The sequence below is a fragment of the Ovis aries genome, chromosome Y (assembly GCF_016772045.2).
Source record: "Ovis aries strain OAR_USU_Benz2616 breed Rambouillet chromosome Y, ARS-UI_Ramb_v3.0, whole genome shotgun sequence".
NCBI lineage: Eukaryota > Metazoa > Chordata > Mammalia > Artiodactyla > Bovidae > Ovis > Ovis aries.
Genome location: NC_082741.1, coordinates 12,882,420 through 12,902,983, shown reverse-complemented (window position 1 = coordinate 12,902,983; position 20,564 = coordinate 12,882,420). Strand labels below are relative to the sequence as shown.

General features: G+C 45.1%; 1 pseudogene; it reads right to left on the bottom strand.

Annotated features, from left to right (window-relative positions):
• Positions 1-11,576, bottom strand: LOC132658918 (testis-specific Y-encoded protein 1-like; annotated as a pseudogene).
• Between the last annotated feature and the right edge of the window lie 8,988 nt (positions 11,577-20,564).

The window sequence follows — 20,564 nt, the reverse complement described above, 5'->3', positions numbered from 1 at the left end:
TCAAATTGTTAGACTCTGCAGGTAGCAGGTACTTAAGCTGTAGCTTTGGTCCATCACTGAAACCAAACAAAAAGGGCAAGGGTTGCTCACGCTCATGGTAAGGTCAGGGAAAGTATGCCTGGACTTGAGAAGGATGGAAAGGCCCTTGTATCTGGGTGCTTATGGCACTGTGAAGTCGCCCACCATGGCTTCTGTGTCTGGGATTGAAGTCTGCATTCTCACTGGTCACCACCAGGCACTTTCTTCCTGCCTCTCGTTTCTGCCAGGCATCTTTGCTGTACCACTGTGATTCCACTCAAAACTTGCTCACTCAGTCAAATAATGGGGATCAGTACCCTGGTTTCAGTGCTTCTGCTAGCTAGATTCTTCGTACCTTTCCCTATGGCTTTCATGTTTTTGCTATTCAACTTCCATCACCTGGTTAGGTCAGTTCTGACAGCTCATACTCATAAGCATACTGGCAGGTGCATCTGCACGCACATGCATGAACACACTAACGTCCCTGAGAGGAAACTTGCACATATGCAGAAGTAAAAGCTTTCTTCTCTAGGAACACGAATTTTGGTAAGCATCCGACTTTCTTTGTCCTGGTTATTTTCTTTCACTTGCTCATTGATCATGTCAGGTTGCACTTTTAACTCTGTGACAGCAGCAAGCACTCATGCCTCACTTATTTACTAAATGCCAAGACTCCCTTCAGTTGCTCTCATTAAGGTCAGGTAGGTCTTCATACAATCAGCTATACCTGCTTGCCCACACAGCTGAAGTCCCAAAGAAGCCTGTCCTTGGTTGGGCCCAAAGACATCCAAGACTGTCACTTGGAAGGCAGGGTCCTTCTGAGTGTCACCTGGTGCAGATCCTCTATGACAAAATAAGAGAATCTGCTCCAGCAAGACTGCCAGAATCCTCCCTCAGGTGCAGCCATGCACTTCCCATCTAGACCCCACATCCATAGGTATGACCACAAAGGAAAGAAGGAATTCACGTCAGGACTTTCAGCACTAGCCATGGGGTATTTTTGGCAGGACTGCTATTGCCAAACCCTGGACCCTGAAAACCAGCAGGCTTCAAATTGCCCCCACGGGCCTCCCTGTCTCCCACTCTCCAGAGGTCCCTTGGGACATGCAATAAGCCCACCAAACTTGTTTCCTCCCTGTTCCATCCCTCACAGACACATCCCAGCAGAGGGCCACACACGTACACCCACCCCTGCACTTTCTTTGCCTACATGCACTGCCAGGGAGGCTGGAAGTGCCTGGAGGCATGCCATGGTCACACCCTTTCTCTTCAAGGATGCCTGTGGGTTTGCACGGACAGCCTACCTTAGCTCATTGTGTGTTTTGTGTCACACCATGTGAGTGTGTGTCACCCTCATGGAAAGATTTTGCTGGCTGATGGGCTGATCCTGGGCAGCACAGGTCCAGAACCTTCCCGGTTCTCCTTATGTGTGTGGAACAAGTCTCCAGTGCAACAGACAATCTGTGTCTCTTTCTTTTTTGGGTCTCTGCCCTTCTCTGTAGGACCTTAGCCTCCTCACCATCCCAGTCCTACTGTAGTCATGTCTACATTTCCACAGAATGGCCCATATGCCCACTGACTGAGGGCTCCACAGCTAGTGGTTTCAAAGACCCACCCCATCTGATTTGTCCTGGGTGAATCCTCAGACCATGCACTGCCTCTTCCCTTTCCAAACAAATGCAGTAACAAGGTAGAAATGGTTAGCGTGTTTTTGTATTTGGTCTAATTGCAGATCTCTGCAGCATGGTCCAGAGTTATCACTGGCTGTCCTTTCCTCATTCATATCCTGGACAGCATCACTGCAGACATATAGCAAACAACCACCCTTATAATGGGGACACCTCCTGCCTCTTCTTATGGTTGCTCAGCACCACCTCTTCGGTCAAGTTCATCTCTGCATCTGCCCTAGGCCAGACACACACACACACACACACACACACACACAAACATGTCTGACACAAGCATATGTGTATATACACACACATGCTTAGCATGGGGACACAAATGCAAACAGGAAACACAGGTGTTCCAGGAGACTGTGTTCGCATCCCTGTGCTGAGCATGTGTTTGTTTACACGATGTGCTTGTGTTGGCTGTGTTTGTGTGTGTGTGTGTGTGTGTGTGTGTGTGTGTGTGTGTGTGCGCGTGTCTGGCCCAGGGAAGATGTAGATATGAAAGTGACAGAAGTGGAGGTGCTGAGTAACCATAAGAGGACGCACGAGGCGTCCTCAGTCTAAGAGTGGTTGGTTGCTGCAATGTCAGAGATGGAGTCAGTAGTCACCATGTCCTGTTCTTATGGCTTCCTGTCCACCTCCTCCCAGAGCTCTTCCATATTTTCCCAAGGTAGCCTGAAGCCGCTTCCAGGGCAGCATGTGTAGTGGTGGTGAGCTGCTGAGTGGTGGATGTGGAAATTCACAGAAGATCCCAAAGTCAGCACACAGGTGTACTTGGACCCCGGAGAGGCCCTTGCAATGCTAGGGTAAGGGGCGGGAGTGTAAGGCCCAGGCAATCTCAAACTCAGTGAGCAACAGGAGGCCAGGGGATGTCAGGACCCACAGAAGGATGATTCTGACAAACAAACTTAATTTACCCTGCTTATAGTAGTATCACCTAGGACTCTCTGTCTGAAACCACAACCAATTTGAGCTAGACTTGCTTCACTCATGGACACACTGAATCCCCAATCCCCCCATCTCAGCAGGCCATCTGCTACATGCATGGCCCAAATTCAGTTTCCACAGCCAGCTAGCATAAGACTGAGCATCCTCATTTGGGAAGGGACAGTGTCCCGGATAGTACACAGCTGTCCCTTCACGGCCAATCTCCAGACCCCTTCATCACAAATATTTCTGTCAGTTACCTCTCATGGGAGAAAATTCCCTCCTTGGGTAGTCCTTCAGGGGATCATCCCACTCATCTTCACTGATGATCTGCTGGCAACACCTGGCTGCTGAGCAAGGTCAGCCCTGGGCTGATCAGGACCCAAACCCTCACATGAGCAGCCAAAACTCCAACAACAATCATCAACTGTATGCAGGACCAAAGCAATACCAGCTTAGCAATCCAGTTTGATTCTGGGCAGTTGTGATCTAACAACCCGCTGAGAAAGTTAAGGCTCCTGGTGTCGAGCCTGTGGCTGGTGCTACCTGTTCAAAGTCCCAGAACCACTGAACTGGAGTGTAACGATTTCTTCTGTATCCTGCAGAAAGACAGGGGAGACAGATGTGGATCCCGCAGGTGGATCATCCACATCCCTGCACACCCACAATCATCACCCCAGGAGCCACGTTTTGCTGGTGATGTCAAGGTAATACTCCTTAATGATCACTGTGTTCAAGAAGTTGGGATGGTCCCGAAAGGAAAAGAACAACTTGCTGCATGACAGTGGATGGCTCGCACCTGTACCTGCTAGGATAAGGAGGAGGGAAAATGTGCAAGCTTCTAGGATCCTCAGATTGCCTCCCAGGAAAGCATTACCAGCTTCCATGAAGCCTTTCCAGACTCTCACACTGTAGGAACATGGATATCATGATCCTCCCACACCCCAACAAGTCCCGTACCAACCTGTCCTCAGTTTCACTCACTGACATTCAAGTTAATCATGTAGCTGAGAAAGTCTTTATCTTGGTCACTGATCATGACAGAAACTTGAGGGTGGTTCATAATCTACTAGAGGTCAAGGAGCCATTTATGCCACATGCTGGGCCAAGAAGAGCCAGGAGCATTAGCCCTAGTCTGGGGTGGAAGAAGAACATGGGAACAGGCATCTTCAAGGATGCTGGGCACTTCCACTTACCCAGCCACTACTGATGTGCTCAGGCCCTGCCATACCATCAGACAAGCTCATGGCTCTGTGTTCCTCGTGGTGTTCTGCCTCTGAGGTGGTCTGCATTCCTCAATCAGGGGCTGTTTCTGATAGCTGTTATTTCCCAGACCTGTGTATGCTGGGTAGTGGCATGTCACTGCTTACATGGTAGGACTTACAGTCATTGTGACAAACCGTGTCTGAAAGCAAATGGATTGTTGTTGGCTAGTGCATGTCTACATATGTTGTATGGGTTTGTGTATGTGTGTGTGTCCATGCACATGTGTGTGTGTGTGACTCCCATATCTCAGTTATTTTCAGGATCATTCACCTCAATAACTGTCAGTTAAGGCTGCTCTAGTGTACTGTCTCTGGTCATTCCTACTTAGAGCCTGTTCCTCCTTAGATGGAGGCCTGAAGTAGACACACAGATCATGGCTGTGACACTTACTGGTGTGGCCTTGCCTGGACTCTACTCAGCTGTGCTTTGGGAGCCTGCCAATTGCCCAGTACCACACTTTCTTCAGGGTCCACAAGCACCCATTCTGTGCCCTTGCCTCCACCTCTCCTCATGCCCCTGCCTCTGTACCTCCCCCTCATTCTGAGAAGCGGACCCCCAAGGAGCAGCAGAAAGGATACCACTTTGGCCTAGAAGCCAGGGATGCCCTGGATGATGGCGCTCCCCTGAGCCAAGTCACGCTTCCTCCTCTCATGGCTCTTGCACATGTACCAAACGTAGGCCCTGCAGGTTTTCTCAGGCTCAGAGCTCAGTTCCACTTACAAGGTCGCCAGTGCCTGCATCACATCTAGTGCCAGAAGCTCACTCGGGCCTCCAGGCCTTTCCTGGCACTGCTCCTCCATTGTTTTCTCCTCCAGCTCCAGGAAGGACCCCTGTTGCTGCTCCTCACCTGCCACAACCTCCACATCCTCAATGATGTCCTCTGCAAGCAGCTGGAAACCCCGTCTGATCCCTGCCACATCTCCATCCACCTGGGCCTTGCCATCCTCTCCTGCCTCCACTCTGAAGAGGGTGGCATCTTCACCTGGTGTGACAATTGGTGGCTGCAATGTCCCAGCCACGCAACACATCACAAGGGCAGGCGCTGTGGCCCCATCCCTCTGAGCACCCGGGCTCACACTGAGAAGTTCCGGGGTCCCAGGATGTTCCCACTTTCTTCTGACTGCCTCTCATGCTCCTCTTGGCTCTGGCCATGACCCCAGCCTGGGTCAGATGTTAATGGACAGAACATAATAGCATCACAGCAAGTGCTGGGCAATGGCGGCCCAGGGTGCAGTAACCCTGTGGGGCCCACTAGCGTTTTTGGTGTGGGGAGTGTTGGGAATGGTTCAGAGGCTATGTATGGTGTGTGGGGGGATGGCCTGAGACTATAAAATGGGTGATGGCAGCCCAGGACAGGGTGAACAGGCCCAGGGACATCAGCCAAACAGGCAGGGTCCTAGGCTGTGAGCCACGCACAGGCAGCTGACCCAAATTTAGACCAATGGCCGAGAGGGTAGTGGACAGCAAACTATGGACATAACCCTAGACTGGGTGGCATATTCCATGGTTCCTGGGATCCAGCTCCACCATGTGGCCAGATTCTGCTCCAGAGAGCTAGTGGGTTTTGCATCTGCCACTACCTCAGGTGTTGTCATTGATCTAGATCTGGAAATTCCAATCACGCATTCCTGATCCACAATCCAAACAGCATACTCCTGTGTCCCACAAGACCTTCAATAACTGGGAACTCTCCCTGAGTATCCAAAGGATACACAGGGGTGCCAAGTGGCTGGATACTTTTCTCCATGGGACAGACAGACTGTTGCTGGCCAGATGCTAGGGGAGTAGGGAAAAACCCCACCATTTGCCACGTTGATCTCCGTTGTTCAGGGACACCAGGACCTTAGGGTACAGAGCTCTCTCTTTGTCTCTTTGTCTCTGCTTTGGCATAGCACTGTTTGGAGCAATCCTTCCTTGTGTGTACCAGGGCTGATGCCTGTGTGTCTCCACCTCTTTAAGTGGTGCCATTGCCGTTTCCCACTGTATGGACACCAACGCTCATAGGAGAAGCTTATCCTTAGAGTGAAGGCAAGCCTCCTGAGTGAGTTGCACCAAAGGGAGATCAGATATTTTCAGTCCACAGGTTTGGAGCGCACTTTCTCAATCTTGAAAGCCAACCGTGGGCAGTCACTGCTGAACCGCAGAAGGGGTCAGGTAACCCTCCCTCCCTCACTGGACAGACGTGAATGCTGCACAGGGCTGAGGTGTCTTGGCCTCACTTTTCACAGAGGGAGAAATGGGGCATGCTCTGCTGGCATGAGGAAGCTCCCTGAACCTTGTTCAAATTCCTGCCAGTGAGTCTTTAAGGACAACTCCTTGTTAAGTCTGTGACTCACTGGTGCCAGAGACATGCATGTCTGCCCATTTGCCCTATCATGGCCCTTTCAAGTGGTTCTGTTCTCCATCTGAGAACACGTACCAGCCTGCCCAGTTACCCAATCCTGTGGGGCTGGGAGCAGCAACGGGATCAATCTAAGCCATCCATCCTATAGTCCTGACCCTCTATATATGCTTTGTGCAAAGAGTACAAAAAGTGATGTTTCAGACTGGAAGACTATGCAGGTAGCAAGTGCCTATCCTGCCGTGCTGGTCCATTTCTGAAACCTCCCCAAAATGGCAAGGGGTGCTTATGCTCATGGTAAAGTCAGGGAAAGTATGCTCAGCATTCGAGAAGGATGGAAAGCCCTTTGTAGCTGTATGTCCAAAGGGCTGTGGGGTCATCCACTGTGGCTTCTGTGTCTGGAATTGCAGCCTGTTCTGTGTCTTGGACTCTCTGCACTTTCACTGGTGGCCCTCAGGCAATTTCTTCCTGCCTCTCCAGGCTTCCTGGGTGCACCACTGTGATTCCACTTAGAAATTGCTCACTCAGTGAGATAACAGGCATCGGTACCCTGGCTCCAGTGCTTCTAATGGCCAGAGTATGTACCTTTCCCTATGGCTTTCATGTTTACACTATCTAACTTCCATCACTTGGCTAGGTCAGTTCCAACACTTCATATTCACAAGCATACTGTCAGGCAATTTTGTGCGTACATATGCACACACATGCGTGTGTACACACTAACATCCCTGACAGGAAACTTGCAGATATGAAAAAGTACAAGCTTTCTTCTCCAGGAACATGAGTTTTGGTAATCACCTGAGTTTTTGGTTTTTGTTGTTGTTGTTGTTGTCCTGGTTATTTTCTTTCACATGCTCATTGATCATGTCAGGTTGTACTTCTAACTCTGTGATTTAGCCTCAAAGGCTACAAAATTTTGGCATTTGCTCCTGACAGAGACCTATCTGCAGAGAATTGGGCAGATTGGAAACGCTCGCCCTGGACAGCTGAGTGACATGCACCTGCGTTGCACATTCTCCCATCACTTTGAACTGCTTCACAGTACCAGTCAGGTGGTTCTGATTCATTGCCTGTGCAATCCTTTAGGGGACCAGAAAACAAGGACGTCTGGGTTCAGCTGAATTGGAGAACTGTTTTCTTGGTTTGCACCTATCTAGGTCATCCCTGGTCAATGTTGTGTCCCTTTTGCTAACCTACCACCCCTTGGGGCCTCAGGCCCACGACATCCTGAGTGAGGCCCCCTGTTCTTTCTATCGGTGTAGCTTTCTCTATGCACCTGTCTACCTGTGCTTCCAAGTGCTATCTCCCTTTAGCAGGAAAAGGCCAAAGAGATGCCCGAGCCTCCAAGGGCCCCCAGGGAATGTGATGGGCCTGGGTGTGATGCAGTGTTGTGAGGATTCATGTTTATGTTTGGCAAACCAATACAATATTGTAAAGTAAAATAAATAAAAATATTAAAAACAAAACAAATTCTTCCCTTAGATGAAGATTGTGTACAATCTAGTGTGTGTCCATTGGCTGGACATAGTCCTTGGAATTTTGCTGATGGGTTTGGACCCTAAACTTCAAAATGATGGCAGAAGGTAGAAAGACATTTAGACGTTGTTCTACAAAAGCAAGAAGACAGGCACTACTGCCAAAAAGATGACTAAGAGGGAGTAATTATAGTTTTCTATCATTGGAAAAATATAATGGTCCCAGGGAGAGTAATTAGATAATATAAAAAGGATTCTTGAGAAGGAAAACTCAGACTCTCAGGAACATTTTCTACATGTCAGGACTTGTGAAATAGCGATCCAAAAAGAGGTAGAAACTGTCTTCACTGAAACATGGAAAGTCAGCTGGGCATCTCCAATCTACTTCTTGAAGATGAATTTCCCAAGATTTAGGTTTAAGAAAGATTTTGAACTCTAGCCCAAGAATGAACAACTATTGCTTCATAGAAAACATAGATACGTCTCATTAAGTATAATGTTAAGTAAAGTAAGCTAGACACAAAGATGCATACTGTATGATTCCATTCACGTAAATGTCCAAAAGAGACAAAACTAATTTTTGTGTTGAAAGTCAGGTATCCTAGTTATCTTTGGAGTGCGGTGATTGGGAGAGACACTAGAGTCTTTACATGGTCGTCAGTGATGTTTTGTTTCTTTATTTGGATGCTAATTACATGGATGTGTTTTGTTTGTGAGTATCCATTGAACTGTATACTCATGATTTATGTATTTTTCTATATGTGTATTTCAATAAAAAATTATAAAGCTTTAAAAATAAATAAATAAATAAATGACAATGTTGTGAAGAAGGTGCACATACATAAAAGGTCTCTTCTGATACAAGGCGTGCAACCCGAGGCCATAAAATAAGGTGGCATTTCTGCATGTAGTCCCTTCTGTTTATTACTACCCTGACCCATGGAATCCCCAAACAGATGATGACCTGGGAAACCTGCCCTTACTGGGCCCAAAGATTTTAAAATTTAAAAAAAATAAAATTAAAAAAAAAAAAAAAACAAGAGGGCTTGATTCCACCCACACTCACTGATTTGCTAAATGTGAATACTCTTTTTCAGTTGGTCTCATTAGGCCCAGGTAGGACTCCTTACAGTCAGGCATCACTGAAAACCTACACAGCCCACGTGCCTAAGAAGCCAGTCCTCAGCTGGGCACAGAGATATCGAAGATGGTCACCTGGGACACAGCTTCCCTCTGAGTTTCAAATGCTGCAAATCCCCTATGAAAACATCAGACAGCCTGCTCCAGCAAGACTTCTACAATCCTCTCTCAGGTGCAGACACCCACCTTTGCCCCTCAGGCCTCAAAAGCCAGGGGCAAGACCAGAAGAAAGAAGGAATTCACATCAGGGCTTTCAGCACGAGGCATGGTGTATCTTCGGCAGGACTTTCCCTAGACCCTGAAAACCAGAAGTCTCCAAACTGCCCCCAGGGACTTCCCTGTCTCCCACTCTCCTGAGGTTCCTTGAGACATGCATATGCCCACCATCCTTGCTTCCTCCCTGTTCCCTCCATGATAGGCACACCCCGGCAGAGGAGCACAGACATATACCAACACCTGCACTTTCTTCACCTTTCTGCACTTCCAGGGAGACTGGAAGCGCCTGGAGGCATGCCACACTCACAGCTTGTCTCTCTTAGGATGCCTGTGGTTTTGCATGGACAGCCTACCTTAGCATGTCTTGCATTTTCTATTGCATTGTGCCAGTGTGTGCCACCCTCATGGAGAGGGTGTGCTGGCTGATGGGCTGATCCTGGGCAGCACTGTCCCAGGACCTTCCCGGGTCTCCTTTTTATGTGTGTGGAACAAGTCTCCAGTGCAGCAGGCAATCTGTGTATCTTTCTCCTTCAGGTCGCTGTCCTTCTCAGCAAGACCTTAGCCTCCTCAAACATCCCAGGTCCTCTGTATTCTCATCTACCATTTCCATATGCCGGCTCATGTCCGCACAGACTGTGGGCTCCACAGGCGGTGGTTTTAAAGCCCCACCCCACCTGATTTGCCTTAGGTAATCCACACACCATGCACCCACTCTTCCTGGTCCGAACACATACTAAAACACGGTAGAAATGGTGAGCGTGTTTCTGTATTTCATCTAATTGCAGATTTCCGGAGCCAAGGTCGTGTGTTATTACTGGCCATCCTTTCCTCATTCCCATCCTGGACAGGATCACTGTGGAGATATGGCGACCAACCACCCTCAGACTCGGGATGCTTTGTGCCTCCTCTTTTGGTTGCTTGGCATTTCCTCCCTTGTTGCTTTCATCTCTGCTTTTTCCCTGGACTAGACACACATACACACATAAACACAGGCAACACAAGCACACACGTATATACAATTACAGGCTTGATAAAGAGACACAAACATAAATAGGGAACACAGGTGTTTCAGGAGCTGAAGACACCGTGTCCAGCACTGTTGGAGATGGCGTCAGGAGGCACCATGTCCTGCCCTTGGAGCTCCCTGTCCACCTCCTCCCTGAGCATTTCCGTATTTTCAAAAGGCAGCCTGAAGCAGCTTCCAGCGCAGCATGTGTGGTCATGGTGAGATGCCAATTTGTGGATGTAGAAATTCGCAGAAGATCCCAAAGTCAGCACACAAGTGCACTGGGACTCTGGACAGGATGCTCTTTCAATGATAGGCCTTGCCATGGCTAGGGGCAGACGTATAAGGCACAGGCAATCTTAAACTCATTGAGCAACAGGAGGCTGGGGAATGGCTTGACCCACAGAAAGAAGATTCTGACAAAGATACTTAATTCATCCTGTTTCTAGTAGTATTACCTAGGACTATTGCACTGAGGGAGAATACTTCACTCACACACATACCGAGTTCCAAAGCCCCCAGTCTCAGCAGGTCATGTGCTACATGCAGGACCCAAAGTCTGGCTCTGCAGCCAGCTTTCATGAGCCTGGGCATCCCCATTTGGGAAAGGACAGTGTCCTGGCTATGACACGGCTGTCCCAGGGCCCACCACCAGACACCCTTCCCACATGCGTCTCTGTCAGTTAATGCTCATGGCAGTACCTTCCTTCCTCAAGTAATACGTCACAGGACTGTCCCACATGTGTTCGCCAACGATCTGCTGGCAACACAAGCACGGTCAGCCCAGGGCTGACCATGCCTGAACACTCTCGTGAGCATCCAAGAACTCCAACATCAATCATCAACTGTATGCAGGCCCAAAGCAACTCCACCTCAGCAATCCTGTTCGATTCTGGGCAGTTGTGGCCTGACAACCAGTTGAGAAATTTAAGACTCCTGATATACAGCCTGCAGCTGGGTGCTCCTCATCCAAAGTCCAAGAACCAGTGGGGTGGAGTGGAATAACATGCCCTATACCCTGCAGAAAGACAGGGAACACAGGGGCAGATTCCGCTGGTGGATCATCCATCCCCTTACACACCTACACCTCCCATGAGCCACATTTTACCAGTGATGTCAAGGTAATACTTCTAATGATCACCGTGTTCCAGAAGTAGGAGTTGTCCACAAAGGAAAAGATCAGCTTGCAGCTGGACCTTGGATGGCTCCACCCCAGCACCTTCCAGGATAGAGATGAGGGTAAAGGTGCAAACTTCTAGGTGCCACAGCTTGCCTCCCAGGCAGGCTTTAACCGTTTCCAAGAAACCTCTGCACATTCTCACATCACATGACCATAGGTAACATGATCCCCCCAATCCCCCACCATGTCCCATACCCACAGGCCCTCACTTTCCCTCACTGACCTTCAAGTCGATCTTGTAGATAAGAAAGTCTTTATCTTGGTCACTGATCATGACAGAAACTTGAGCGTGGTTCATAATCTGCTTGAGATCAAGGAGCCATGCAGGCCACATGCTGGGCCAGAAGATCCAATAGCAAGAGCCCTAGTCTTGAGTGGAAGAAGCACACTGGAATAGGAGTTTCCAAGGATACCGGGTACTTCCACTTGCCCAGCCATCAGTCATGTCCTCAGGCCCTGCCATACCATCAGACACACTCATGGCTCTGGGTTCCTTGTGATGTTCTGCATCTGAGGTGGTCTGTATCCCCCAAGCACGGGTTGTTTCTGACTGCTACTATCCTCTTTCTGACTTGTGTGTTCTGGGCAGTGTAATGTCACTGTTTATAGTATCAGGATTTGCAGTCCCTCTTGCACTGTGTCTTCAACAAGGGGGTGGTGTGCAAGTGTATGAGTGTGTGTATGTGTGTGTGTGTCTTTAGCAAGAAAGCCCTAGGACTCTGACCTGCTCCCTGTCTTCACAACAGATGGTAGGCATGTGTCTGAATTCATCTGGAATTCAGAGCAGATGAGAATAGCAGCCCCTTCCAATTCCACCTTGCTGGTGGACTACCTCATACCTTTGCATTGCACTAGTGAGAGCAACCACAGGGGCTCTGACTGACGGGCATGGGTCTTGGACTCCCACTCTCTCAGCTGTTTCACGGGATCATCCACATTTACAACAATAACTGTCTCTGGTGGCTGCTCTGGTGTACTGTCTCTCATCATTCCTGACCTAGAGGCCTCAGGCGCTGATCCTACTCAGATGCAGGCCTGAGAGAGACACCTGAAGTCATGGCTGTGACATTTACAGCTGTGGCCCTAAGGGACTCTTCTCAGCTGTGCCTTTGGAGCCTGCTTCTGCTTTGAACCACACTTCATTCAGGGGTCTCCCATGCCTCCCCTGTTCCCTTGTGCTGTGACCTCACCTCTTTTAGCAGGATCTTCAGCACAATCATCTTGAAGGTGTCTTTGCTATTCTTTACTTATAGACCAGAAACTATAATGTTCTTAGAGAAAAACATAGGCAGAACACTCTCTTCTTTATTTGGCTATAAAGCTCACAACTTTAACAGCGCAGTAACTCAATTTTTCTAATGTGCACTGTAAGAGTTTGATGAGCTCTTGGTGAGTTACTTGGTTTCAGTTAGAAAGCCCTGCATTACTCTTAGGGCTCTAGAAGCTTCTGAAACTGAAGGAAAGACTACAAGTATTCCAGACTAATTTGATTATGATAAAGCTTTCTAAACACTTAAACAGATTCTGCTTCCCCACCACCCAAAATTTTACCCCTATCTTCTGAAGATCTTCATGATTTTATTGCAGGAAACTGGTAGAATTGAGATTTCTCAGTGCTTTGTAATTTCATCAGTAAGCTCTTCTGAGGTGAAAAACACATTGGAGTTAGTTTTTAAATTATTCCTAGACATAGCAATCAGTGGGAAAAGGAAATAAAAGGAATACAGATTGGAAAAAAAAAATACTGTTAGAAGATGACTTGATACACCACACAGTGAACAATAAGGATGTCAGCAGAAAATTACTTGAGCTAGGCAATGAATTGAGTATAGCTGCAGAATACAAAATTAATACTCAGGATTCCCTTTCATTCTGATACACCAGCAATGAAAATTGAGAAAGAGAACTTGAGGAAAGTATCTCATTCACCATCCAAGGAAGATAACCAAGTATTTAGGAATATATTCACTTAAAGAAAGCAAGGACCTGGTACAGAAAACTATAAAACCATGGCGAAAGAAATCAAAGATCACACAAATAGATGAAGAAGTGTGCCATGTACTTGGATCAGAAAAATCAATATAGTGACCATGAGTACGCAACTCAATGCAATCTATCAGTACATTCATTCACATTGATATTCTCAGGTTTAACTGTAGAATCCCTATCAAAACGCCAACGGTGTTTTTCACTGAATTAGAACAACTAATTTCACAATTTATGTGGAAACACAAAAGACCTCCAGTGAGCAAATCACTCTTGAGAAACGACAGAAATGAAGAAATCAGCCTTCCTGATGTCAGACTATAGTACAAAGCTACAGTCATCAAGATTGTAATATCCTGTGCCAAAGACAGAATTACAGATCAATGGAACAAAATAGGAAGTCCAGAGATGTAGCCACGGCCTCCTTGTCTTTGACAGAGGAGGCATAAATATGCAGCAGAGCAAAGACAACCTCTTGAACAAGCAGGTCTGGGAAAACAGGTCAACCACATTAAAAGAATGAAATGTTTGCTACTGGCACACACACAAACAAATGCAAAATGGATTAAAGACTTAAGTGGAAGACCAGAAACTATAATGTTCTTAGAGAAAAACATAGGCAGAACACTCTCTGACAGAAATCGCAGCAAGATCTCCTCTATGACTCACCTCCCAGAGTAATGGAAATAAACACAGAAGGAAACAAAAGTGACCAATTTAAATTTCTAAGCTTCTACACAGTGAAGGAAACTATAAGCAAGGTGAAAAGACAGCTTCCAGAACTGAAGCAAATACAAAAAATCAAACAACAACCAAGTGTTAATCTCCCACATATACAAGCAGCTCATGCAACTCAATATCAGAAAAAATAAGCAACCCGATCAAAAAGTGGGCAAAATAACTAAACAGACATTTCTCCAGAGAACATATACACATGGCTAATGAATACAGGACACATGCTCAACATCACTCATTATCAGAGAGGTGACAGTCAATACCACAATGAGATGTCATCTCACACTGGTCCCAAGGACCATCACCCAAAGTCTCAAACAAGAAACACTGGAGAGGGAATGAAAAGTAACCAAATTACACTGTTGGTAGGAATGAAAACTTGTATAGACACAATAAACCATATGATTTCTTAAAAACCTGGAAATGGAACTGTCTTATGACCAGCAATCACACAAGCATACACCCCAAGGAAAGCAGAACTGAAAGAGACATATGTATGCCAATATTCATCCCACAACTGCCGGGGTCCAGCACATGCAGAATCCAGGAATTCGTCAGGAGAAACAGCGAATGATTTAGAGAGAGATAAGGAAAGAGTGTTGTAGATAAGAAAATAGAGGAGAGAAAGAAGCTGATATTCCTTGGCCAGGCAATAGGGAGCTTCTGTGTTCCAAGGAATCAGCCTGAAAAAGAGTGGGAGGGAGAGGGAGAGAGAAAGAAAGAAAGAAAAAATAAATAAATAAAAACACAGGGTGATCAAGCTTCTTTGGTGAGCAAGGCCCACTATTTTATTTTCAAAAGGGACTTTTATACTTTGTACATAGACAGAAATGAAACATGCTACATCATACAGTCAGCCCAAACATTACATCTGTTTTGTCTTTATCAAAACCATGATTTTTTTTTCTGCATACCTTCCCATAAACAATATTGTGTACATTATCTTCTGGCCTTGGAGGCCTGTGAACATTTTATGATCCTCTTTTGATAAAGGCTCCTCAACCAGAAAACTTATTTTCCCTTGAAATGTTTTTTTTCTTTATATTTCCAATCTATGTCAGCCTCAGAAAGTATTTAAAAAGTTACATTTCTCACAGAGGAATGTGCAGTGAGTTGTAAGAAAGAAAGAAACAATTAGCTCAAGGGTCTGATGTGGTTAATTTCAAGGCTGCACTTGTTTTTCTTTTTTTTTTTTTTTAAATTTTAAAATCTTTAATTCTTACATGCATTCCCCAACATGAACCCCCCTCCCACCTCCCTCCCCATAACATCTTTCTGGGTCATCCCCATGCACCAGCCCCAAGCATGCTGCATCCTGCGTCAGACATAGACTGGCGATTCAATTCACATGATAGTATACATGTTAGAATGTCATTCTCCCAAATCATCCCACCCTCTCCCTCTCCCTCTGAGTCCAAAAGTCCGTTATACACATCTGTGTCTCTTTCCCTGTCTTGCATACAGGGTCGTCATTGCCATCTTCCTAAATTCCATATATATGTGTTAGTATACTGTATTGGTGTTTTTCTTTCTGGCTGACTTCACTCTGTATAATCGGCTCCAGTTTCATCCATCTCATCAGAACTGATTCAAATGAATTCTTTTCAACTGCTGAGTAATACTCCATTGTGTATATGTACCACAGCTTTCTTATCCATTCATCTGCTGATGGACATCTAGGTTGTTTCCATGTCCTGGCTATTATAAACAGTGCTGCGATGAACATTGGGGTACATGTGTCTCTTTCAATTCTGGTTTCCTCGGTGTGTATGCCCAGAAGTGGGATTGCTGGGTCATAAGGTAGTTCTATTTGCAATTTTTTGTGGAATCTCCACACTGTTCTCCATAGTGGCTGTACTAGTTTGCATTCCCACCAACAGTGTAGGAGGGTTCCCTTTTCTCCACACCCTCTCCAGCATTTATTGCTTGCAGATTTTTGGATCGCAGCCATTCTGACTGGTGTGAAGTGGTACCTCATTGTGGTTTTGATTTGCATTTCTCTAATAATGAGTGATGTTGAGCATCTTTTCATGTGTTTGTTAGCCATCCGTATGTCTTCTTTGGAGAAATGTCTATTTAGTTCTTTGGCCCATTTTTTGATTGGGTCGTTTATTTTTCTGGAGTTGAGCTGCAGAAGTTGCTTGTATATTTTTGAGATTAGTTGTTTGTCAGTTGCTTCATTTGCTATTATTTTCTCCCATTCAGAAGGCTGTCTTTTCACCTTGCTGATATTTTCCTTTGTTGTGCAGAAGCTTTTAATTTTAATTAGATCCCATTTGTTTATTTTTGCTTTTATTTCCAGAATTCTGGGAGGTGGATCATAGAGGATCCTGCTGTGATTTATGTCTGAGAGTGTTTTGCCTATGTTCTCCTCTAGGAGTTTTATAGTTTCTGATCTTACATTTAGATCTTTAATCCATTTTGAGTTTATTTTTGTGTGCGGTGTTAGAAAGTGATCTAGTTTCATTCTTTTACAAGTGGTTGACCAGTTTTCCCAGCACCACTTGTTAAAGAGATTTTCTTTACTCCATTGTATATTCTTGCCTCCTTTGTCAAAGATAAGGTGTCCATATGTGTGTGGATTTATCTCTGGGCTTTCTATTTTGTTCCATTGAGAAGGTAAACTTCCAAACTCATTCTATGAGGCCACCATCACCCTAATACCAAAACCTGACAAAGATGTCACAAAAAAAGAAAACTACAGGCCAATATCTCTGATGAACATAGATGCAAAAATCCTCAACAAAATTCTAGCAATCAGAATCCAACAACACATTAAAAAGATCATACACCATGACCAAGTGGGCTTTATCCCAGGGATGCAAGGATTCTTCAATATCCGCAAATCAATCAATGTAATTCACCACATTAACAAATTGAAAAATAAAAACCATATGATTATCTCAATAGATGCAGAGAAGGCCTTTGACAAAATTCAACATCCATTTATGATAAAAACTCTCCAGAAAGCAGGAATAGAAGGAACATATCTCAACATAATAAAAGCTATCTATGACAAACCCACAGCAAACATTATCCTCAATGGTGAAAAATTGAAAGCATTTCCCCTAAAGTCAGGAACAAGACAAGGGTGTCCACTTTCACCGCTACTATTCAACATAGTTCTGGAAGTTTTGGCCACAGCAATCAGAGCAGAAAAAGAAATAAAAGGAATCCAAATTGGAAAAGAAGAAGTAAAACTCTCACTGTTTGCAGATGACATGATCCTCTACGTGGAAAACCCTAAAGACTCCACCAGAAAATTGCTAGAACTAATCAATGAATATAGTAAACTTGTTTTTCTTACATTTCACCTATGTTAATTAATGCACTCTCAGGTGCACAGTGGATAAGAGATATGGGAACTTAGCAACAAGCTTTGGCCCAGTAATGAAATCCTATACCAGCACTACTCTAATAACTTTCAACTCTTTGAAAAGCTCTATGTTTTAGGCTTCCCGTGCTTCTCACAGTTGGGAGGCTGTGAACAATCATATGCACAGCTGCAAGAGTATGGATAAACCTGCCAAGCAACAGTTCTTGTTGCTAGAATGCTAACAGAGGGGGTTTGATTTGAAATATTCCTCTCATGTCCAGGAGACTTATTAGCTAGGGCCCTAAGTTGATTTTCTCCAGAGAAAGGTGGTTGTGGATAGCCCCCTATATGTCAGGAGAGTTGGTGAAAGGCACAAAATAGTAAGACAGACAGATTCTGTTTTTGGGGTAGATGCTCGAGCAGGTCTAGGGAGACCCTAGAGTCCTGAAGCCTTACTTAACAGTTCTCTTCCACATGACCTTGTCATGGGTGGGATTTCCCATGTAGGCTCCTGGCACATGACTATTTACCATAGCCAGGACATGGAAGCAATCTAGATATCCAATGCGGATGAATAGATAAGAAAGTGGTGGTATATATACATGGTGGACTATTACTCAGCTGTAGAAAGGAATGCATTTGAGTCAATTATAGAGAGGTGGGTGAAACAGGAGCCTCTTCTGCAGAATGAAGTAAAGTCAGAAAGAGAAATACAGATCCTGTGTAGGAATACATATGTATGAAATTTGGAGAGATGGTCATGTTGATCCAACATGCAGGGCAGCAAAAGGGACAGAGATGGAAAGAACAGACTGTGGAGAGGGCAATGGTGGGATGATTTGAGCGAATAGCAATGAAAGATGTACATTACCCTACATAGACAGATGACTGGTGCAAGTTCAGTGCATGAGGCAGGGCACCCAAAGCCAGTGCTCTGGGACAACAAAGAGCAATAGTCTGGGGTGGAAGGAAGGCTCTGGATGCAGGAACACCTGTGTACTGGTGACCTACTCTTGTTTATCCAAGGCAAAAACTAACCCAATATTGTAAATTGAATGTCTTCCCATTATATAATTTGAAAAAATGAAAAGGTTGCTTTCTGAAATTCCAGCGTTGGGAATCTATGGTCCATCCTATCTTCTGAACCCATGTAACAATGTTTGATTTGAATAAGGGTAGTGTCAAATTCTGATGCCAAGAAATGTGTTCTCACACTCTAAAATCCTACAAAACAGAACTGTTAAGTTTCCATTAAAATATTACTTTGTGCTCCCCTCCAGGGCATCTTACAGAATGTTTCAAGTGACTGGAGAGGAAGCAAAAGAGATAACTCACTTTTTAGCACCAATTAAAGTGGGACATTCAATTTTGAATAAAGTTTCTAGGCTTGACAAAAATTTATCTATACAGTTTCTACATGACATGTATCAAGATAATTCTTCCATGTAAAATTGCACATAAGCATCTCAAGATGAAACACTATGCATCACAGTTACTAAAGAGTGAGAATAAAATGTGCTGTCACCAGTGTTTCCCTTCATTCAATTTCTTATGTCAAAATACTACAAACTGGCTTTTCAACAACAAAAAGTTTCACTTCTAGTCATGGGAAGTCTAGCATCAGTGTGCTGGTAGGGTTATGTTTCTGGTGTATATCCTCCTCTGCTTTGCACACTGCTGAGTTCTTGCTCCCTCTGCTATGGCGAACCCTCTGAGATCTCCTTCATATGTGGAGAGATTCCTTTCCCAACAGTTACTCCATGGTAGCAGGACATCCCAGAGGGCCTGATTCCCAATGCTGGGGTTAGGGCATCAGTATACAATTTTTAGGAAGATTAAAAACAAACAAACAAACAAACATACAACGATCAGACCAGACAACTAATGAACACGATTTAGTGTAGATTAAATCTTTGGGTAAACCTCTATGCGTTTGAGAAAGTCCACAGAGAAGTTTTTCGCTTTGTCATGTGTGCAGAATATGATATTTTTGGCAAAGGGTTGAAGAAAGATATGTAAAAAGACTAAATAACTAGGAACATTTGATTATACATGAAGTCAGCTTCTCAAGGTTTTTCTTCATCATACTAAATCTAATCTTCCATCTCAAATACATTCAGCATATAAGGGTTCAGGATATCCACGGAGGAAGCACCACAAACCACATCGGTGAACTTTTTCTTCGATTTATTTATGTACACACTCAGTTTATCAAATTGGAAAAGAAAACTCTAGCAAAATGAAAAGAAACCATCTTGCTGCTAAGTCACTTCAGTCGTGTCCTACTCTATGCAACCCCATAGACGACAGACTGCCAGGCTACCCTGTCCCTGGGATTTTCCAGGCAAGAACACTGGAGTGGGTGGCCATTTCCTTCTCCGAAGCATGAAAGTGAAAATTGAAAGGGAAGTCGCTCAGTCGTGTCCGACCCTTAGCATGGACTGTAGCCTACCAGGCTATTTCATCCGTGGGATTTTCCAGGCAAGAGTACTGGAGTAGGGTGCCACTGCCTTCTCCATCCCGAGGGTTTACGCCCCCCCCCCCCTTTTTTTAAATTTATTTTTTTATTATTATTATATTTTAAATTTTAAAATCTTTAATTCTTACATGCGTTCCCAAACATGACCCCCCCTCCCACCTCCCTCCCCACAACATCTCTCTGGGTCATCCCCATGCACCAGCCCCAAGCATGCTGCACCCTACGTCAGACATGGACTGGCGATTAAACTCTTACATGATAGTATACGTGTTAGAATTCCCATTCTCCCAAATCATCCCCCCCCTCCCTCTCCCTCTGAGTCCAAAAGTCCGTTATACACATCTGTGTCTTTTTTCCTGTCTTGCATACAGAGTCGTCATTGCCATCTTCCTATATTCCATATATATGTGTTAGCATACTGTATTGGTGTTTTTCTTTCTGGCTTACTTCACTCTGTATAATTGGCTCCAGTTTCATCCATCTCATCAGAACTGATTTAAATGAATTCTTTTTAACGGCTGAGTAATACTCCATTGTGTATATGTACCACAGCTTTCTTATCCATTCATCTGCTGATGGACATCTAGGTTGTTTCCATGTCCTGGCTATTATAAACAGTGCTGCAATGAACATTGGGGTACATGTGTCTCTTTCAATTCTGGTTTCCTCGGTGTGTATGCCCAGCAGGGGGATTGCTGGGTCATAAGGTAGTTCTATTTGCAATTTTTTAAGGAATCTCCACACTGTTCTCCATAGTGGCTGTACTAGTTTGCATTCCCACCAACAGTGTAAGAGTGTTCCCTTTT